This window comes from Callorhinus ursinus, unplaced genomic scaffold (assembly GCF_003265705.2).
Source record: "Callorhinus ursinus isolate GAN/ISIS: 27379988/994484 unplaced genomic scaffold, GSC_fseal_2.0 scaffold25, whole genome shotgun sequence".
Taxonomy (NCBI): Eukaryota; Metazoa; Chordata; class Mammalia; order Carnivora; family Otariidae; genus Callorhinus; species Callorhinus ursinus.
The window spans coordinates 29,720,404-29,744,322 of record NW_027397087.1 but is presented as its reverse complement, the minus strand read 5'-3'; the positions used below and the strand labels follow the sequence as shown (position 1 = coordinate 29,744,322).

Below are 23,919 nucleotides of genomic sequence, written 5' to 3'. Positions count from 1 at the left end.
GACATCGGATTTCTCTTTTAAAGAATAAAACATCACAGTTAAAAAGCACTATTTACTGTATTTTCAAACTTTTTATTGATGGGACCATGCTGGGGTGTAACTTACCTTTCTCATTAACATTACAAATTTGAGATGTATCTATGTTGACATGAAAAGCTTAATCAACTTATTTTAACTGTGCTCACCTATGTATGATTTGACCACAATTTTCAAGTTCTCCTACTGATGGATATTTAGGATATTTTGAGCATTTCACTCATAAATGATTATCACAGTGAACACTCCTGTCTTCTTCATATTACTTAAAATGCTTTTGGATGGATAACAGAGTCATATTTCAAAATTCAAAAGCCAGCAAACAAATCCCAAAATAAATGAAGTGTTCCCTCCTGTCACTGTCATTCAGCCTTCCAGTTCCTGTACTCAGAAACATCCATGGATCCACATATTCCTCCAGAGAGATTTTATACATTTATAAACAAATATACGTTCTTCCTCAAATGGTAGCAATATACAATGTTCTGTACTTTTTTCATCTAAGCATATATTCTGGATCGTTCTGTATCAGTACACATAGAACTACTTCATTTCAAAGGTTGCATCTGAATGATTTCAAATTATACCATAATTTATTTAATCAGTCCCCTGGTGATGGACATTTAGGTTGCTTTACTATTCTGCTATTACAAATAATGCTAATGAATAACCTTGTACAAATGTTTTATCTTACTTATACGAGTATGTCTGTAAGATAAATTCCTGTAAGTAAAATTGTTAATCACAGAGCACTTGTATTTGGATTTTTGATAAATACTGCCAAACTGACATCAAAGAAGATACACTAATTTATACACCCATCAGTAGTGCATGAGAACACCAGCTGTCCTTTTCCTTTGGCAATACAGTGTTCTCAGACTTGTTGATCTTTGCCAACCTGATAGAAGAAAAAGAGTATTTTATGTAGTTTTAATTTAATGCTTCTTATCATGAGTTTGTACATCATATCATTTTAAGACATCATTATGAGATGTATTTCCTTCCTAAGTGAACTGTCTGTTCAAATCCTTTGCTCATTTTTCTACTGAATTATGTAGTTTTTTTCTTATTTGTAACTCTTAATATACTAGAATAAGCCTTTTTTTTTTTTAAAGATTTTATTTATTTATTTGAGAGAGAGAGAGAATGAGGGATAGAGAGCATGAGGGGGAAGAGGGTCAGAGGGAGAAGCAGACTCCCCGCTGAGCAGGGAGCCCGATGTGGGACTCAATCCCGGGACTCCGGGATCATGACCTGAGCCGAAGGCAGTCGTTTAACCAACTGAGCCACCCAGGCGCCCTAGAATAAGCCTTTTGTCTGTTGTACAAATCAGGTATTTCCCCCCGGTTTGTCATTTGCTAATGGTGGTTAATGCTCTATAGACATTATTTACTTTTTTTTTTTAAAGATTTGTTTATTTGAGAGAGAAAGATATAGTGACAGAGAGCACAAGCAGGGAGAGGGAGAAGCAGGCTCCTGCTGAGCGCAGAGCCCGATGCAGGGATTGATCCCAGGACCCTAGGATCATAACCTGAGCCGAAGGCAGACGCTTAACGACTGAGCCACCCAGGCGCCCCTATTTACGTTCTTTTTTTTTTTTTTAAAGTTTTATTTATTTATTTGAGAGAGAGAATGAGAGACAGAGAGCACAAGAGGGAAGAGGGTCAGAGGGAGAAGCAGACTCCCTGCTGAGCAGGGAGCCCGATGTGGGACTCGATCCCGGGACTCCAGGATCATGACCTGAGCCAAAGGCAGTCGCTTAACCAACTGAGCCACCCAGGCGCCCTATTTACGTTCTTTTTAAAGAAGGTTTATTTATTTAAGTAATCTCTATACTCAATGTGGGGCTCGAACTCATGACCCTGAGATCAAGAGTTGCATGCTGTACTGAATGAGCCAGCCAGATGCCCCGAAATTACTGACTTTTATGTAGTTACATTTATCAATCTTTTATGGCTTCAGAGTTTTTTGTCCTATTTCAAAAGGCTTTCCTTATTCCATCACTTCATTAATAGATTTTTCTTATGTTTTCTTTTAGTACTTTTATAGTTTGATTTTTTATCTTTACATCTTTGATCCATCTGGAATTCAATCTGGTATAAAACTTTTTTTTTAAAGTAATCTCCATATCCAACATGGGGCTCGAATTCATGACCCAGAGATCAAGAGTCAGATGCTCTACCGACTGAGTTTTTAATTTTGTTTTTGTGGCTTATTTATCCTCTAAAGATTTTTGGTTAGTTCCACATTTTAATGAAGTCAAATATATTGAGCTTTTCCTTTATGGCTTATGCTTTTTATGTCTTATCACAAAGTCATAAACATTATAACAATGAGACAGTTTAAAGTTATTAACAAGCTATAAATCATTTTTACATGTTTAATGGTAAAAAAATGAAAAGGAGAATATGATTTTATGTGAAATTATATGTTATGTGATATGAATAAAGTTTTATTGGAATCATAGCCACACTTACTCATTTATGCATTGTCTATGCCTGATTTCATACCACAGGTTGAGCTGCAACAGAGAGGCTGTATGGCCTGCAAAACCTAAAATATTTACTACCTGGCCCTTTATGAACAAGTTTGGTAGCCCATTTTAGATCTTTTTTCCTTTCAAATATAAGCATGTAAAGGTATGAATTTCCCTCACAGCCTACATTAGCTGCATTTCACAAGCTTTGATATGTTTTCATGATCATTCAGGTCAAAACATTTTTTTTTTTTAAAGATTTTATTTATTTATTTGTCAGAGAGAGACAGCACGAGAGAGAACACAAGCGGGGGAGTGGGAGAGGGAGAAGCAGGCCTCCCACCGAGCAGGGAGCCTGATGTGGGGCTCGATCCCAGGACCCTGGGACCATGACCCGAGCCAAAGGCAGATGCTTAACGACTGAGCCACCCAGGCGCCCCATAAATAAAATCTTAAAAAAACAAAACAAAACACAAAAACACACAAAAAAACCCCAGTTCTATCCATTACTCAGTGCTCACCATGATAAGTATACTCATTTCTTGGCTCTCCTTCCTCCCAACCTCAGATAAAAAACAAAGAAACTACTAAAAAAACCAAGCTTTCATTTTTTTCAGGTCTCTTAAATCAGTACTTGTACATCTGCTTTCTAGTTTCCAAAGTTCTACTGATTATATTTGTTTGCAGTAGTCTTGTCTGTTTTTAAAAAAAAAATTTTAATTTTTATTTAAAAAAAAAAAAAGATTTTATTTATTTGCCAGAGAGAGAGCACAAGCAGGGAGTGGCAGGCAGAGGGAGAAGCAGGCTCCCCGCTGAGCTCCTTGGAGCCCAATGTGGGACTTGATCCCAGGACCCTGAGATCATGACCCGAGCCGAAGGCAGATGCTTAACCGACTGAGCCACCCAGGCGTCCCTTTTTTTTTTTTTTAAAGATTTATTTATTTTATTTGAGAGAGACAGAGACAGCACACATGAGTGAGTGCACACCAGTGGGGGTAGGGGCGGAAGGAGAGGGAGACTCTCCAGCAGGCTCCCCCTGTGGGCTTGATCCCAAGACGCTGAGATCATGACCAGAGCCAAAGTTGGACACTTAACTGACTGAACCACCCAGGCACCCCAGTCTTATCTGTTTTTAAAAAAAACCTGTGAGTCCTGGGATCAAGCCCCACATCGGGCTCTCTGCTCGGCGGGAAGCCTGCTTCTCCCTCTCCCACTCCCCCTGCTTGTGTTCCCTCTCTTGCTGTGTCTCTCTCTGTCAAATAAATAAAATCTTTAAAAAAAAAAAAACAAAAACCTGTGAATTTATACCTTAAAAACAAAATCCCTTTACTGACATTTGAATGAATTATAAAGGGAGAAACTGGAAGGTAAATATGTACTTTCAGTCTACCATGTTTAACTAAAATAATGCACTTACTTTTATTTATCTGTTATATTACAAATGTACAAACTACCTAGACAGGTTTCTAATTAGAATCTAATTCAGAAAAATTACCACCTATTATATATTCATTTACTGTCTCTCTGCCATTCTTTCAATCTCTTTTATCCCCTAGGACTCATACCTGGTATGTGTTAGAGCCTCTCAAGCCATTATCTCTCTATTTAAATTGATCTCTCGTGTATTTTTTCTCTTTGTGTTTGATTCTCCCAATTTATAATTTGTTCCTAGAATTTATCTAAGGTATTGAGTTAAAAAAATTTTCAATGACTATAATATGTATTTCAAAGATTGTCATTTTCAAAATTTTAAACTGGTTAATTTTTCATATCTATATAACATTAATTTCTGGCTCTTTGGTTCACAGTTTTTTTTATCTTTTTTAAGATTTTATTTATTTATTTGACAGAGAGAGAGAGAGAAAGAGCACAAGCAGGGGGAGCGGCAGGCAGAGGGAGAAGGAGAGCAGGTTCCAGCGGAGCAGGGAGCCCCATGTGGGGCTTGATCACAGGACCACTGAGATCATGACCTGAGCCAAAGGCAGACACTTAAACTGACTGAGCCCCCAGGCGCCCCAGAATTATTACAGTCTTTATTTGACTATACCATACAATAATTTCATTAGGTGTTCATTCAATTCCTGGTGGTTAAGTTTTTAAAATCACTTTTTACATTTTGAGATAATTACAGAGTCACATACAGTTGTAAGAAATAATAGAGGCCCCAATGTACCCTTACTCAGTTTCCCCTAATGGCAACATCTTGCAAAACTATAGTATTATATCCCAACCAGGAGTCTAACATTGACACATGAAGATACAAAATATGTCCATCAACACAAGGATACCTCCTGTTGCCCTTTTTACAGCTTCACTCACTTCCCTCTCACACTCATCCCCCCTTAATTCCTGACAACTACTAATCTGTCACCCATTTCTATAATTTTGTCATTTTAATAATGTTACATAAATGGAATCACACAGCATATAACCTTTTGGGACTGTCGTTCCCCAACCCCCAGCATATAATTATCTGGAGATTGATCCAACTTGTTGCATGTATCAACAGTTCAGTCTTTTTTATTGGTGAGTGGTATTCCCCAATATGGATGTACCAGTTTGTTTTACCATTTACCTGGTGAACGTGAAGGACATCTGGGTTGTTTCCAGTTTTTGGCTATTATGAATAAAGCTGCTATAAACATTTGTGTACAGGGTTTTAGTGAACTTGAGTTTTCATCTCTCTAAGATAAATACCCAGGAGTGTAATTACTGGATCATATTATAGTTGCATATTTAGTTTTTTAAGAAACTGCCAAACTGGGGTGCCTGGGTGGCTCAGTCGGTTAAGTGACTGCCTTCAGTTTGGGTCATGATCCCAGCGTTCTGGGATCGAGCCCCACATCGGGCTCCCTGCTCGGTGAGAAGCCTGTTTCTTTCTGCCTGCCACTCCCCCAGCTTGTACTCTCTCTCGGACAAATAAATAAATAAATAAGATCTTAAAAAAAAAAAAAAGGAACTGCCGAACTGTTTTCCAGAGTAGCTGTATTCTTTTACATTCCCACCAGCCATGCATGAGAGATCCAGGTTCACTGCAGCTTTGCCAGTATTTGGCATTAACTTTTAATTTTAGCCATTCTAACACTGTGTAGTAATGTCTCATATTGTAGTTTTAATTTGCATTTCTGTAATGGCTAATGATGTTGAACATCTTTTTATGTGATCTGCCATCTACATATCCTCTTTGGTGAAATATCTGTTCAGGTCTTTAGCCCATTTTCTGATTGGATTGTTTTCTACTGTTGAGTTTCAAGAGTTCTTTATATATTCTGGATACTAGTCCTTTGTTGGGCATCTTCTTGTATTCTCTAGCTTGGCTCTTCACATCTTAACAAGGTCTTACACAGACCAAACATTTTTAATTTTGATGAAATACAATTTATCCATTTCCTCTTTTATGACTGTGCTCTTGGTGTCAAGTCTAACAACTCTTTCCCTAACCCTACTCTTTGCCTACTGAAGATTTTCCTTTAGGTTTATGTTTTCTGTTTAAGTCCTTGATCCATTCAGAGTTAGTTTTTTATATGAGATTCTTTTTCCTTTGTTTTGGCCCAGGATGTCCACTTTTTCCAACACCAGTTGTTGAAAAGGCTATCTTTCATCCCAAGAACTGCTTTTGCACCTTTGCCAAAATCAGCTGGGTATATTTATGTGTCTATTCTGGGTTCTCTGTTTTGTTCCACTGGTCTGTGTCTATCTGTCTGCCAATATCACAGCCTTGATTACTGTGGCTATAAAATAAGTCTTGAAATCAGGTGGTCTGATTCCTCCTACTTTATTCTTTCTGTCTTAGCTATTTGTGTTCCTTTGGCCTCCCCCTATGAATTTTATATGTTGAATTTTGGTAATTTTATATCTACATCTTTTTATTTTTGGTCATTTTATGTCTACATCTACAAAATATCTTGCTAGAATTCTGATAGGAATTAACATTAAACTTGAGTATCAATTTGAGAAAATTTGACATCTTTACTATGTACTCCTCATTCATTTAGATCTTCTGATTTCTTTTATCAGCTTTGTATAGTTTCCGCACATAAATCTTGTAGGTATTTTGTTAGATTTACATCTAAGGATTTCACTTAGAAAAAAAAGATTTTATTTATTTATTTTAGAGCTGGGGAGTGCACAAACAGGGAAAAGAGCAGAGGGAGAGGGATAAGCATACTCCACACTGAGTGCAGAGCCTGGCGTGGGCTTGGTCCCATGATCCTGAGATCATGACCTGAGCCAAAATCAAGAGTTGGATGCTTAACCAACTGAGCCTCCCAAGTGCCCCAAGGATTTCACTTTTTTGAGCTATTGTGAATGGCATTGTATTTTTAATTTCAGTGTCTATATGTTCGTAGCTAGCATATAGATCTAGAATTGATTTTTGTATGTTCATCCTATATTCTACAACCTAGTTAAACTCACTCATTAGTTCTAAGAGTTTTTTATATACTCACTGAGATTTTTCTATTTAGACAATCATGGAACGTGCAAATAAGTATACTTGTATTTCTTCCTTTCTGATCTGCATGTCTTTTATTTCCTTTTCTTGACTTGTTGCACTAGCTAGAACTTCCAGCATGACCATGTTGAACAAGGGTAGTGAGAACAGACATCCTTGCCTTGTTCCTGTTCTTATTGGGGTAAACATTCAGTCTTTCATTCTGAAGTATAATGTTTGGCTCTATGTTGGGGATACGAGGCTAAAAGAAAACCCAGAGAATTTACCATCATGTTGTTCCACAGGATTTGAGATCCCTAGATGGTCTACCTTCTTTCCCCCACCTTCCCATTCTTTTTTTTTTAAGATTTTGTTTGTCAGAGAGAGAGCAAGAGAGAGCATGAGTAGGGGGAGGGGCAAAGGGAGAGGGAGAGAAGGAGGCTCCCCACTGAGCAAGGAGCCTGATATGGGGAACCTGGGATCATGACCTGAGCCAAAGTCAGATGCTTAACCGACTGAGCCACCCAGGTGCTCCCTGAACAGGTTATTTTAATGGCCTGTGCCATTAGAAGAAATTTAGGATATCATAGTTCTAATCATTGTACCAGAACAGAAGGCAGCTTGATACACTTCTTCACAACTCCTTAGGCTTCCCTCCTCCCCCAGTCAATTAACTTTTGGAAGTCTCCTTTCATGAGGCTGGTTGGGGGATGGCATCTCCCCTGGCTTCAAGTTCTCTTTAAGGGGCATTTTAGTATCTAGTTACTGCTCAAAAACTCGTCTCTCAGGCACCATTCTCTATTCACTGGAGGCCAGCAGGCCCACAGTTTCAGCTTCACCCAGTGACTGTATCTCTATTTTTGGTCCATGAAGGTGGTTATTTTGTTCTTGGGCCCAAATGTGTTGATTTCCACTTTATATATTTTATTTCTTACTATGTGTCTGGAACACAGGGGATGTGTCAAAAGTTAGAACACAGTAAATAATTTTGTTAAAGACTTAATTATTTATTTGACAGAGAGAGAGAGGGAACACAGCAGGGGGGAGTGGGAAAGGGAGAAGCAGGCTTCCCGCAGAGCAGGGAGCCCGACACAGGGCTCGATCCCATCACGACCTGAGCCAAAGGCAAATGCCTAACGACTGAGCCACCCAGGCGCTCCTGAACACAGTAAATCATCTTGACTGGAAGTCCCAAAGCACATTTTCTATGTAATTTATCTACAGAGTAAGTCTGGGGACTCTAGAATTAGCCTTTTCTTTGTCTTTGGTCATACACTAATAAAATACTATTTCACCCAGCACTCCCAGGGCATATCTGTAGTAATTCACCTATATTCATTTTCTTCTTTGATGTGGAATGCTGTCTAAAGATCAATGGACTTGGAATAAGAAAACCTTAGTCCAAATCCTCACTCTGTTACAGTGTAACCTTGGTCAAGTCACTTAACCTCTATGACACTCAGATTTTTAATCAATACTCCTGGATTAAAATGGAAATAAATAAGATTGTTAAATTAGATAACTAGCCCAAAGTAGGCTTTCAATAAGTCAAAGAGAATCCTTTAGACAAAACCATAGGATATCAGTACTTGAACCCTGAACTCTTGAGCAAGGCTTTAAATAAGATCTTATTCAGTCCCTGTTTTCTTTCAGATCCAATTTTAGGATGCATGATCATAAAACCAGATCAGACAAGGGAGTTGGAAAAAGAAAAAGAAAAAAAAAAAGGGATTACCCTACCAGAAAATCTCACTAATGAAATCAGGGCAGAAAAGAACTTTGGTTTAGCCAAATGGATTCTAATTCAAACAGTTATCGCACATCTATTATGTGCTAGGTGTTTTCATACTCATCAAATATTCACTTTTTTGAACAAGGCAGGCCATATAGAGAAAGCACAATCCTTCCAACAATCCTGGTCATATAGTGACTGTTAGAGCGACTTTGCAAACAAGGAAATGAGAGCCAAGAAAGGTTAAGTAATTTATCAAAGGTCTCATTATTTATTAGCAGTCAAGGTATCCGTATCTGCACAGTTATCTGTAATGGATTCTGAGTCTTTACATAACTTCCTTAAAATGCCCCTTTATTTTCATCTTAGATAAAAGACACATACAGGATTGCAGGGGACCATCCAGAGAGGAAAGGGACAGAAATCCTACCCCTTTCCTGGGCCCTGACATCTTAACGGAAATGGCAAACCTCTTAAGAAAGCAATTAGGCTAAATTCTCTATGGCCATTAGCAAAGTGAATTCAAATGGATGTCTCCGCCCAGGGATGGGCTCCTCTGATTACTGCATTACCAATCTGAATAGGAAAAGAGTCCATTTATTTCTAGACGATGTAAGACTTAAGAGATAGGCACCTCATTAATAAGGGCAGATGAGCACAGCTGTACAGAGAAAGCAGCCATACAATTTGAAGATAAATGTTACTCCTACTCTTGACATAGCTGGGCAGGAACACATGTTTATAAATCTGTCTTCTTCCTCTGGTATAATCTGCAAACCTTAGCAATAATGAATGAGCCGAAAAGAAGACAGGTCAGACAGAATGCTGGAAATGGGACAGGGGAAGCGGAAAAGTTCTAATATGGAAAAACAAAATGGAGGCTTGTTTAAATGTCAAAGCAAACACATTTTTCTGAAGTGTAACTCTCTCTCCCTACAAGGTTCCGAGTTGAGACAGCTGGAAGAGTAAGAGGACAGGAAGGAAAAAGCAGAAAATAACACTTAACAGACTTAGTTTCTCTATTAGGGCAGCATGTAGGCTGAAGAGAAAGAGAAAAATTGGTTTCCATTTTAGAAAGTTTTTTTTTTAATCAGATCTGCACTTTATTGAAGTTGTTTGTTTTTTTGTTTGTTTGTTAAGTAATCTCTACACCCAACATGTGGTTTGAACACATGACCCCAAGATCAAGAGTCGCATGCTCTACCGACTGAGCCAGCCAGGCACTCCTGAAAGCTTCCTATTTAAATCAGTGTTCACAAAATAAGGAAAGGCTTAGCATATTTAAAGATAATAATGCTAAAAATAGTAGTAATAAATAGTGCTTTGTTTCTCTAGGTGGTTATTTTCCAAGGGTCTTACAGACATAATCTCATTAAACATAATTGAATTTTAAAGTGCCTAGTATTCTCTCTTCTTACAGGTGATGGATACTGGAGCAAAGCAAAGGGGAAATGACTTAGTATGAGGCAGCAGTCAGGTTCTGCCAGGTTGCAGGAAGAGTGATGCTGAGAAAAAACTCAATCCCAAAGTAGCACTGCTTTGTTTCAGAGGATAATTCAAAGCCTCAAAACAGTTGCACAGCCAAGACTGATCCAAGCACAATAGTGGAAAGAGTAAATTTTACCTCCGGGGCCCTCATTTTTATCACTTCTGTTAGGACCTTGTTTCTGTCAGGGATCTTATACCTTCATGCTCAGGTGACTCTTTTGTTTTTTGGGTTTTGGGGTTTTTATTTTTGTTTGTTTGTTTTACACATTTTTAAAAAGATTTTATTTATTTGAGAGAGAGCACTCAGGGGCAGGAGCAGAGGGGAAAGTCAGAGGGAGAGAATCTCAGGCAGACTCCCTGCTGAGTGCAGAGCCCAAAGCTGCTGATCCCAGGACTCCGAGATCATGCCCTGAGCCAAAGTCAGATGCTCAACCAACAGCCACCCAGGTGCCCCCTGACATTACCTTTCAAAAGCACATGCTCTTTGACCCAACAAATCCTCGTGTGGTATTTACCCATAAATATTCTCAGTGTAAAATATGAATGAGGTATTTGCTGCAGCAGTGTTTAATAGCAAAAAATGGGAACCAAACTAAATGTCCTTCAGTGAGGGACCAATTAAAGCCATTTTTGTACATCCACACAATGGGATACTATGCAGCTGTTAAAAAAAATGAAGCAACTATAAATAAATTGCTATGGAACAAATGCTAAGATACACAGATGAGTGAAAAAGAAGATACAGAACAGTAACCATATGTTACCATCTGTGTAAGAATAAGTATATAAATAGGTATTTATGAGTGCATAGAAGGTCTCTGGAAGGATAAATAAACTAGCAATAGCAGTCTTGTCCAGGGAGGGAAACTGGGTGGCTGGGACTCAGGCAAGGGAAATTTTTCACTGCATACTCATTTTACCTTTGAGTTCTGCACCATATGCATGTCTTATGTATTAAAAAAAAATAAACATAAAAAGGCATTAATTCTGGTAGGAGAATTTCAAAGATGTTCTAAAAATTCTTTTAGGGGCACATGGGTGGCTCAGTTGGTTAAGTGTCCAACTCTTGATTTTGGCTCAGGTCATGATCTCAGGGTTATGAGGTCCAGCCCCGCTTGATTTTCTCTTTCCCTCTCCCTCTGCCCCTCCACACCAACCCATTCTCTAAAAAACAAAAAACAAACAAAAAAACAACAAAAAACTCCTTATAGGCAAAAGTGCAGGCAATACTGGACTTGAAAAGGGCATATAAGTGGCAGGGTAGACACTATCTCTGGAAAAAAAAAAACCTGTCTCATTTCCTCTGTATGGGCAACTTCTCTTTACTCAAGTATCAGAGTGATTGTGGCAGTTTTAAAGTATGTCTACAAATTCTTTGGTTATTTCTCCCTTCAAAAAGGTGAGGCCTAATTCTCCTCACCTTGAGTGTGGGTTACCTAGCAACTTGCTTCTAATAAACAGAATGCGGTGGAAGCAATGTGCATGACTTAGATATAAAAGGGATTGTGGTCTCCTCCTTGCTTTTTCTCTTGGATTACTTCTCTTAGGGAAGCCAGCTGCTTGATCTGAGGACACTCCAGCACGCCACCCTATGGAGAGGTCCATGAGACTAGAAACTGAGGCCTCCTGCTAACAGCCATGTGAATGAACCAACTTGGAAGAGGATCCTCCAGGGTTAGATAGGCTTTCAGATGATGGGAGTCCCAGGTAGCATCTTGACTGCAACCCCACGAGAGACCCTGAGACAGAACAAGTCACCTAAGCCACTCCTGGATTCTTGACACATGGAAACTATAGTAGAGATAATATTTATTTATGCTTTGGGGGTAATTTGTTACTTTATAATAGATAACCTAGAGCAGTGTCTTACCCTGAGTAGACAAAGAATTCATTTAACTTATTACTTCCTGGAGCAAATATTTACTGAGCGTCTATTATTTGCCAGGCATTATGCTAAGTATTGAAGTTACAAAAAACAGCTACAAAGATACTGAGGTCCATTCCTGGGCTGGGAGCAAATATGTATTAAAAGCCTACTCTGTGGGGCGCCTGGGTGGCTCAGTCGTTAAGCGTCTGCCTTCGGCTCAGGTCATGGTCCCAGGGTCCTGGGGATCGAGCCCCGCATTGGGCTCCCTGCTCCGCGGGAAGCCTGCTTCTCCCTCTCCCACTCCCCCTGCTTGTGTTCCCTCTCTTGTTGTGTCTCTCTCTGTCAGATAAATAAAATCTTAAAAAAAAAAAATTAAAAAAAATATTAAAAAAAAAGCCTACTCTGTGGAATTCACTGGACGAGGTACTGAAGAACAAAGGTTAATAAGGCCAGCTGCCTGTCCTCAACACAAGGGACTGATAAAGGGAAAGGGCAGGGGAAGAGCTCACAAATTACTCCAATAGACTTAAGTTTTCAAATGGAAATATAAGCATTTGCCTATGTGCTATGTTTTTAAATTTAAATTTAATTTATTTATTTGAGAGAGAGAGAGATAGCAAGAGAGAGCATGAGCAGGGGAGAGAGGGAGAAGCAGCCTCCCCACTGAGCAGGGAGCCCAACATGGGGCTCAATTTCAGGACCCCAGGATCATAACCTGAGCCAAAGTCAGACGCTTAACCGACTGAGCCACCCAGGTGCCCCACCTATGTGGTACTTTTTCTTATTTCAATCCCAATTTTCAATCCTGGTTGATGCTGACAACTACTCCCTGGATAAAAGGCAGGTTAGCATGCATGTATCTCTTTCTCATTCGTTCATTCAACAAATGAACACCTACCTACTCTGGGCCAGTCACCGTTCTGAAATGATGGGATATAGCAATGCACAAAACTGACAGTCCTTGCTCTTACATGAAACTTACATTCAAACGATGGGAGACAATGAACAAGTAAATACATGTTAGACAGTGGTAAGCCCTATGGAGAAAAATCAAACAGAAGTAGACGAAAAGAGAATGTGAGGGGTGGGGATGCTGCTATTTTATTTTTATTTATTTTATTTTATTTTTTTAAAATATTTTATTTATTTGAGAGAGCGAGAATGAGAGAGAGAGAGAGCACATGAGAGGGTGGAGGGTCAGAGGGAGAAGCAGACTCCCTGCTGAGCAGGGAGCCCGATGTGGGACTCGATCCCGGGACTCCAGGATCATGACCTGAGCCGAAGGCAGTCGCTTAACCAACTGAGCCACCCAGGCACCCGGGATGTTGCTATTTTATAAAGGAGGTCAAGAAAAGCCTTATTGAGAAGGTGACATTCAAGCTGAGATACTTGACAGAGGGGAGAGAGTGAGCTGTGTGGAGATTAAAATGAAGAACGTTTTAGGCATAGGAAAATGCAGGCCCTGTAATGGGAATGTGTCTGGCATGTTTTGAGGAACAGCAAAGTAGATATGAGGCTATAGGGGAGTTAGAAAAAGAGATGAAGTCAAGGACATGAAGGCAGGCCAGATCATGTAGATCAGGGGTTGAGGGACACAAACAGGCAGGAGACTGGATTTGGCACTGAGGCATAGCTTCCTGACCCCTAACTCCATGCAGGGCAAATGGTGGAAGCCAGAGGGAGACAGTATATATGCCCAGACTTCGGCCTCAGCATGCATTCTCCCACTGAAACAAAGCTATAAGTGAGACCTGAGGTATTTTATTGCTATTAGGCACTCAAAACTTATTTGTTAAATAAATAAAATGAAAAAGCAGTTTGGAACCCAAAATAACAACTATTTAACTGTTTCTACAGAAAAATGGTTTGAGTCCCCAAAAAATGTTTTGAAGATTAACTCTGGAATACAAGCCATTTATAAGCTGAGGACTCTCCATATACAGAGGATATTTCAATCTTTTTCTTGATGACCCAGGGAATCATACTAGCTATAATTGCCTATGGTGCAGTAAAAGAGATGTCCCTTTAAAGGTTTGGTGCCTGGCTGGCTCATTGGGTGGAGCATGATCTCAGGTTGTGAGTTTGAGCCCCATGATGGGAGTAAAGTTTACTTAAAAACAAAACAAAACAAAACAAACCTATTTAAAAAAAGGTTACTGGAGTATTAAGAGTTAATGACCCTCTATTAATTGTAACCAAATTTCTCTGTTGAGTTTTTGCGTTTGGCTTTTTAGACTCCTCTGGTTGTCAGCAGTCACTTTTTCTTATCATTAATTAACATGTCTACCTTTCACAGTAGCAATCCTTCCCTTATCACCAACTTTTGTATCTCATCCAACTTCCTTCTTGTAATCTATTCTAGAGGAAATCAGGGAGTCAACACTGAGATAGCTCAATCATCAGACCTATAGGTCCTCTTATCTGACTTCATGGCTGCATATATCCCACATCCATTAATGTCATGATTCTCTTAAGAGTCTGTTATATTTGAATTCAAAGTTCATGGGGAGGGGCACCTGGCTGGCTCAGTCGGTAAAGCATTCGACCCAGGGTTGTGAGTTTGAGCCCCAAGTTGTGTGTAGAGATTGCTTTAAAAAAAAATCTTTTTTTTTTTTATGATTTTATTTGTCATAGAGAAAGTGTGTACACACAAGCAGGGGGAGTGGTAGGCAGAGGCAGAGGGAGAAGCAAGCTCCCCACTGAGCAAGGAGACCAATGTGGGACTCGATCCTAGGACCCTGGGATCATGACCTGAGCCAAAGGCAGCCGCTTAATCAACTGAGAGACCCAGGCGTCCCTAAAAATAAAAAAAAATCTTTAAAAACCAATAACAACAAAAAATAAAGTTCATGGGGAAAAATTCTATCGCTGGTAGACAAAGGAATCAGTCAGCACAGGAGCAGGGACAGAGGGAGAGGGAGAAGCAGACTCCCCCGCTGAGCAGGGAGCCCAATGTGGGGCTTGTTCCCAGGACCCTGGGATCATGACCTGAGCTGAAGGCAGACGCTTAACCAACTGAGCCACCCAGGTCCCCTACTTCTGCCTTTTTATAGAGACGTTAACAAAGCTGCTGATACTACCTTCATGCTTGGAGACAGAAAGCTGGGGAGCAGCCAGTTCTACCACTGCTGTCAGTTTTGCCTTCTGGAGATCTGCTTGCCCAGCTGGAATTCTCCTAAGTTATGAGAATTCTGGACCCGAAGAGAGGCAACTGATCAACTGTAAAGGAAGCAGGGAACTTCGGCATAACTAGGAGGGATCATGGACTGAAAAGGGAGGAAGCAGAGCTGGCTTTCTGTGGCATCTGGATAATAGCCAGTCACCATGGCCTATCATTCTGCCTTGGAACTCCCTGAATTCAATGTCTTCCTCTCCATTTCCACCACAACCACCGGAGTCCAAGTCCTTACTAACTCAACTGTAGACTATTCCAACAGCCTCTGACTTGTGTCCCTAACTCCAGGCTTTAATTCTGTCAATCCAGCTGGTAAACCACTATCAGATTAATCTACTTCATACACTGCTTTCATGCAATTAGTCAGCAAATATATATTACTTATTATTCTCCATCATTGTGCCAAGTGCTTTTGGAAATTCAAAATTTTCACTGAATTGGAAGTTTTACTCTTTTGTGGCGGGAGAAAAATGAATATACATAAAATCATTAATTAAAAAAAAGACATGCTGCAATCTGTGGTAGAGTCATGGAGTGTATGTAGATCAAAGAAGGACGAATAGGTAGGATTTTGTAAATCTTAAGAGGATCTGGGGCCCCTGGGTGGTTCAGTTGTTAACTGTCTGCCTTGGGCTCAGGTCATGATCCCAGGGTCCTGGGATCGAGCCCCATGTCGGGCTCCCTGCTCTGCGGGAAGCCTGCTTCTCTCTCTCCCACTCCCCCTGCTTGTGTTCTTTCTCTCACTTTGTCTCTGTCAAATAAATAAATAAAATCTTTAAAAAAAAGTATCTGGGATGAGCATGGCACACATAAGGAAGAGTGAAATCATGTAATGATGAGCTGAGCTGTGTTAGAGAGTAGGAAAAAGACCTTAAAGAAGTCAGTCTAATACTTGATGCTAAATAAATACTTGTTAATTGTTTCATTGGTGCACTAATCCATTAAGTTATAGATAGAAAATAAGATAAAAACTTTTGATTGGTGTGTGCTGGGTTGCTTAATTTGCCCTCCCCCAACAACTGTTACTCATCTACTGTTTTCTAAATATGGTAAGAACAAAGATTATAGTTTTCAGCCTCTTTCTGTTAATCACTTGACTCATTTTACACAATTCCCATGCCCCTTCTTCCCAATAGCCATTCCTTGTTTAATGTACACATTTTTGTTTGTATATATTCATATAAAACGTATCTTACAGCTTTGATTTCATGTATTTTAATTTACATAAATAGGATTATGTTACAGACTTCATTGTTCTTTTTCAACTTGGCACTATGTTGTTAAGAATAATCTATATTGGGGTGTCTGGTTGGCTCAGTCGGTTAAGCATCTGCCTTTGGCTTGGGTTCTGATCTCAGGGTCCTGGGATCAAGTCCTGCATCAGGTTCCCTACTCAGCTGGGAGTCTACTTCTCCCTCTCCCTCTGCCCCTCCCTCTGCTAGTGCTCTCTCTCAAACAAATAAGATTAAAATATATATATATATATATATAGTTATATTATATCTAACCCATGAGGTTATTTGTAATGTCTATACCTATCATTTAATAATCAATATATAATGAGTTCCTACCAGTATTAAGGGGCTATGGTAGAGGCCATGGTCCTTATCCTAGCCTCATGTATCTTACAATCCAGCTGGAACAGATAAACACACAAAAAAATAACAAGCTATCAGGTAGCAATGGATGAAGACAAAGTTCGGTTGAAGAGCTGAGTGAACTATACCTTGCCATAACATGATATAGTTAGTAAAAGAGGAAAGACAGGAAGGATGTGGCATCTAGATTTAAATGAACTGATATGAAGTTATAAAATATAGTTTTAAACATTTCTAGACTTTCTTCTAGATGGTGCTAGAGCAAACATATTATCTTTTATAACTGAAGTTTCCTTCAACATTATATAAAAGGTAAGAGGTAATTTAGGACTCATTAGCAACTTAATAGCTCCTCTACCAATTTTATTGCCCTTTCGTTCCCAGTCTTGGGCAGTGAGAAATCCTGCACATTGCTAAGAAATTAAAACCACAGACAACTCAAACCCCAATGGTTTCTCATCCAATCTACAAAGAACTATAAATTCAAAGCAATGTGCTATTTGTGTGTGTTAGGAAGTGGAGGAATGGGATGGAATAATTTTCAGTCTCTGCTTCCAGGAAGTTTATAACCTACAATGAAGTAAAATGGGAAAAATTCTTAATATAAAGCAGAAAACATCATTACCAGCAATGCCTACCACTACTAATCCAACACATAACAGGGATGCATAGAGTAGGTAATGAATATTCTAACCCGCCTAAGGAAGTAAGGAGTTGTTTAGGGACTAGCAATAAGTTTTTAAAGATTGGCTTAAAATAAAATTGTTGGACATCCATGTAACAGCCACCCTAGATTCTGTTATATATTATTAGGTATCTGGACCAAATGGAATCCCTGTTTAGGAACAGCCATACTGTTCATTTTTTTTTTTAAATGTTTTATTTCATACAGTTGACTTATTATTTATTCAGGGATACCTATTATGTCATAACAAGTTCTACCTTTTTTTTTTTTTAAAGATTTTATTTATTTGAGAGAGAGAATGAGATAGAGAGAGAGAGCATGAGAGGGGGAGAGTCAGAGGGAGAAGCAGACTCCCTGCTGAGCAGGGAGCCCGATACGGGACTCGATCCCGGGACTCCAGGATCATGACCTGAGCCGAAGGCAGTCACTCAACCAACTGAGCCATCCAGGTGGCCCATACTGTTCATTCTGTATAGATTTTCAGCATGTTAGGTAATATGACCTAATAATAGAGAGATGTGAACTGAACTCTAGGATTTCATGTTATGAGTTTTTTTTTGTTTTTTTTTAAGATTTATTTATTTATTTGAGAGAAAGAGCACATGCAAGAGCAGGGGGAGGGGCAGAGGAAGAGGAAGAGGGGGAGAATCTCAAGTGACTCAGCACTGAGCAAGGAGCTGGACTAGGGCTTGATTCTACAACCCTGAGATCATGACCTGAGCCGAAATCAAGAGTCGGGCACTCAACCAAATGAGCCACCCAGGCGCCCCTTTTTGGTCTGTTTTTATTTTATTTATTTTATTTTTATTTTTTATTTTTTTAACAATTTTGATTTGTTTTATAATGTAGACATTCTTCCAACATTTAGAATGAAATTTTTTCCATGGTATGATAAAGTCATGCATAAGTAAATCCATTCAAAGAACAATTGGTCTGTTTTTAAAAAAAATACTCTGAATAGGGGCGCCTGGGTGCCTCAGTCGTTAAGCGTCTGCCTTCAGCTCAGGTCATGATCCCAGGTCCTGGGATCGAGCCCCATGTCGGGCTCCCTGCTCTGCGGGAAGCCTACTTCTCCCTCTCCCACTCCCCCTGCTTGTGTTCCCTCTCTCGCTGTGTCTCTCTCTGTCAAATAAATAAATAAAATCTCTAAAAAAAAAAAACCCAAAAACTCTGAATAACTGCACTTCCAGTACATAGAGATGGTGATAACAGCAATGGTTAACGAAAACAAGATATGAGAGAGCTAACACATGTGAATAGAAACAAAACAGCTTCTACTTCCTCCTCAAGAGGAGAGCATCTCTAGAAAACTACAGTGTTGGTATCTGGAGAGTACCTGTGAGAAACTTCTACCTGGGCCTCCTCTATCAGCTACTACTGCCAAGGGCAGCTTATAAACCTTTAGGTCATCTTATATCCTTGCTATGTCAAGGATGCTTTCTCCCTATATAGTCCTCATGACAGCTCTGTCACAACCTTTGCCCTCTAATGCTAGTGGTGAACGGGCTGGGAATGCCCTCATTGAACAGAGGCTGAGCAACGGCGTGTCACTGCTCCTAACTAATAAGATCATAATATTAGGCATCAATTTCAGTTACCTGGTCTAAAAAGTAAACAGGCTAAAAATAACTAGGCTGGGGCGCCTGGGTGGCTCAGTCAGTTAAGTGTCTGCCTTCGGCTCGGGTCATGATCTGGGGGTCCTGGGATCGAGCCCCACATGAGGCTCCCTGCTCAGCGGGCAGCCTGCTTCTCCCTCTCCTTCTGCTTACCACTCTGCCTGTTTCTTCTCTCACTCTCTGTCAAATGAATAAAATCTTTAAAAAAAAAAAAAAAAGGCTAATAAAGAGCTGGTGTGGACTGCTCAACTGCCTTACTCAGAGTTGCTCTTTTGGGAAAAGCTGAAAACTGAGCTCTATAATTTAGCCAAAAGTGATTCTTTTAGTTCTCAATTATACGGCATCTGCTGAATGTATTATTAATAGGGCTCTTCATACAGGCCATTTGGTGTTATAGTTATTTGCCTAATTTACTTAAAAATACTTCAGTTATAAGATTTTCTGAAAATAACTCCCATATACAAAGCAAATGTGAAACAACTCCACAAATCTTAGAAAACAAAGCTGCCTATTTGGCATTACATGGCAAAAATGTGACAGGGTATAAATTTCTTTTTATTCCAGCCCATTTGAAAGTAAACAGGACTAGCCTTAGGCAAAGTTGTTCAAGATGTTCTTTGACATGATAAAGGTTTACGTTTTAATGTAACCAAATCGGTAGATCTTTTTCTTTGTGATTTCTTCCATTACTTTTATGGTTTGCTTTTTCATCTGGAATTTATGTATTATTTTAATTAAGTGGCTTTATAAAAATCAAACAAACGTGTACCTCTTTAAGAAATCTTGAATTTATATATGTGTATGTACATATGTTTATATATACAAACACATACATACATATAAACTTATCTTTTCTATTTTGGAAATTATTATTTATCTTTTTAAAATTAAGGTATAATTGACAAAATAGTAAGATATTTAAAGTGTATAATGTGATGATTTCAGATATGTATATATTTGTATAAACTTAGATAAACAAACATGGGTCTCTAAATCAATTTTTTTCCTTCACAGAGCGTCTCCCCAATACTTATTACTAAAAGATCCTTCCCATTTCCATTAGTTGGCTTATAAATAAGGGTCTGGTTCTAGACAGCCAAATTGGTTCTTCTGGGCCATTACCAAACAGTATTTTTAGTTTTTTATTAGTTTTAAGTAAATGGCAAAAGATTTCCCTCTTACCAACCCTAATACATATACTGGACACTAAAAGAGTATTCTACCATCTATCTAAACATGCTAGCTATTTTCAATATCAGGTGAAGATGTAAATCCTGTAAGGTTTTTCCACAAAGTTTACAGTCTCCTTTTTCAATGCTGTGTGATATAATGGTCTCTCTTTACCAATGCCCAGCTCCTCAGCTTCCTACTTTCAGGAGGCTGAGATGCTAAAGAGAAGTTACTAGAGTTTGCAGAGAGGATCTCTTTCCCTTTAACACATGGCTATCCTACTCTAATACAGGTAACTTTTGCTTATGGATTTTTTTTTCCTACGCATTTTCTATACCTCCTCTAAACTTAATCTAGCTTCAATCCTCTAAGCCCCAAGACTCCCAGATACAAATTTTATGTTGTCTATTGTGACTGAACTTATTTGATTTTTTAAAATTTAAAAAAATTTTTAAAAAGATTTTATTTATTTGACACAGAGAGAGAGAGTACAAGCAGGGGGAGCTGCAGGCAGAGAGAGAAGCAGGCTCCCCATGGAGCAGGGAACCAGATGCAGGGCTCGATCCTAGGACCCTGGGATCATGACCAGAGCTGAAGGCAGATGCTTAACCAACTGAGCCACCCAGGCGCCCCTGAACTTATTTGATTTAGAAATTAATGATTTACTTTTTGTAATTTCTTATCTGATATCCCAAAATGTATCCCTGTGCATGCTACGTTATTTCTATTTCTAAATAAATGTTCTGATTTAAAATATGATATTAATAACTATGCTTTGAAATTAAAACTGTTGTTATCTCATGGTAGGTGAGCTCGTGAACAGGGGAGGAAGACTGATTTTCTATTGTCTACCCTTTCTGTATCTTTTGAATGTTGTGCCATTTCATGTATGCATGTAAACAATAAAAAGTGGCACCTGCCCCTCTCCAACCCCCTGTCCCCGTAGTGATGCTGTATTAGAAGAGATAACACCTACATTTTTCTCTTTTCCCTATATAAATATTTAGCAGGTACTCAGTAACTAATGAAGAGAATGAATAACCCTAATATTGGCTTAACCCTTCACACAGGGTTTAGATAGGAACCAGATTTCATTTCTGGCTGATGAGCTGATAGCAGAATAGGAACTCCTCAACTACTTTTCCTTCTTTAAAAGATAAGAATCTTTGAAAGAATCAGTTAGTTTCTGATTCTCAACCCTGTGTGGTTCACCAAATTTCTAGTAGGCGGTATGTGTGTGTGCTGGGGTTCAGGGAAGTTCAGCAATAATGAGTTTATGTTACTAAAATGTAGTATAGAATTTTTAAAGAAACCACAAATAAACTAAACTGAATCCTGTATTTCTGATGTTTTGTTTAAAGTTACAACAATTCTACTTTTTCAAAACTCATCTAAGGGTTAACACTGACTGTAAAAACCAAACCCACTATACACATTTTACTTCACTGGGCTCACATTTAAAAGCAAATGTCTGAATTTGTCTGACAGTCAATTTCAACTGGAGTCAATTCAAATTCTTGCCTTTTATTTATGTCTTGCTGCCAGACAAAATTTGTTGCAGAATTTGCAATAAGCATCCATCTTCCTCTTCCACTTATAAGATGAACGAACCATCAGTAGCATCCTAGACCTTAACTATTATCATACACTGAGTCTACCCACTCAGTTGAGATTTAGGCTCTAATATAATCCCACTAAAATTGTGGAAGAAGTTTCCGAGTCATAATAAAAGATGCTTAGTCCCAGACATAACAGGTTAAATCTTTTGTTGCTTTTTCTGACTTTTTTGTGTGGGGGGGTAGGTGGTGGGATGGGAGTGTACAGTGTTTATCCTTGATGGTTTTCAAGATAATAGTTACCACTTACTGGGATGAAAAGTACAGCATAGGGAATACAGTCAATAATATTGTAATAATGTATGATGACAGATGGTAAATGCACTTATCATGATGAACATAACATAATGTACAGAATTGTCAAATCACTACACTGTACACCTGAAATATAATATTCCATGTCAACTATACTTCAATAAAAGAAAAAGCATTGCTTTTAATTAAAAGGTTGCCATTTATTGTGTTGAAGAGTCTTCCATATATATATTTTATTTTTATTTATTTATTTGACAGAGAGAGAGAAAGTGTACAAGCTGGGGTGGCGGGGAGGGAGAGGGAGAGGAAAAAGCAGGCTCCTCGCTGAGCAGGGAGTCCAATGCAGGGCCTGATCCCAGGACCCTGGGATCATGACCTGAGCTGAAAGCAGACGCTTAACCGACTGAGCCACCCAGGTGCCCCAAGTCTTCCATATATTATCTCCTATTTAATCCTCTCAACAATCTCCAAAGTATTATCATTCCCATTTTACAGATGAAGAAATATAAGGTTAGAGCAATCTTGTCCCTATGTTACACAGCTAAAATTTAAGATACAAAAGCGAGGATCTGAATCCAAATCAGTCTGACTCTAAAGCCTGTATTTTTAACTATGTTGTCTCACAAGATGAGGATATGCCTTCTTGGTTCTCAGCAAGCCACATTTCCAGGTGTAAAACACTAAATGGTCTATGTACTGCACTTGAGAATAAAATTGTGGACTAGAGTGAAAGACATCAACACTTGTAGGTTTATTTTTGGCTGAGAACAGGTTATTGATTTTATGTTTGACCTCTCTCTACCAGAAAAGAAATAGAGGCAGCAATAAAGCTGCATACTGGTGGCAAAGGAGAAGATACAAAAAGCAGAAGAGGCAAGAAAGCAAAAAGACAATGTCAAAGTAAAAGGCAGCAAGAGGACAGAAAAAGGAAAAAGAGCTAGGGGACAGAAAACAGTGCAAAGCTGCAAGGTTATTATGAGACACATAATGTGTTTCCCTTTGTATTTTATTGATATGAAAAAGCTCAGTTCTTAAGGAGTTGGAAAATTTCAGAAGTATCTTTTTTTAAGTCACACACAAAAAAAGGAATGTTACTTGATTAAATCAACCATGATACATCCTTAATATAGAATGTGTGGTTTTTAACAATGTTACAGGAGATAATTTAACGTTATAGGAGAGGGGCACCTGGGTGGCTCAGTCGGTTAAGCGTCTGCCTTCAGCTCAGGTCATGATCCCAGGGTCCGGGAAACGAGCCCAACATCCGGCTCCCTGCTCATCGGGGGAGTCTGCTTCTCCCTCTCCCTCTGTCCCTGCTCCTGTGCTCTCTCTCTCTCTCTCTCTCTCTCTCTCTCAAATAAATGAATAAAATCTTAAAAAAAAAATGTTACGGGGAGCCTGGGTGGCTCAGACGGTTAAGCAACTGCCTTTGGCTCGGGTCATGATCCCAGGGTTCTGGGATCGAGCCCCACATCAGGCTCCTGGCTCAGCAGGGAGCCTGTGTCTCCCTCTCCCTCTCCCCCTGCTCATGCTCTCTATCTCTGTGTCTCAAATGAATAAATTAAAAAATCTTTTAAAAAAATAAAGTTACAGGAGAATGTTCATTATATATTCATCCATAAACAAAGAAGATTACAAATATACAGAGGTCCAATTTGTTAAAACAAAAACAAAAAAAGTATGTATAACAAAATTATAACAGTAATTATCTCTTCTTTGTGATTTAAGATTTCTCCTTTTTGTTTCTGAGATTGTCAATAAAAAGTTGTTACA

General features: G+C 39.0%; 1 protein-coding gene across 5 annotated transcripts in view; it reads right to left on the bottom strand.

Annotated features, from left to right (window-relative positions):
- Positions 1-23,919, bottom strand: part of ZNF609 (zinc finger protein 609) — a 221,803-nt gene that overhangs the window by 25,256 nt on the left and 172,628 nt on the right. The gene's annotated exons all lie outside the window — the stretch shown is intronic.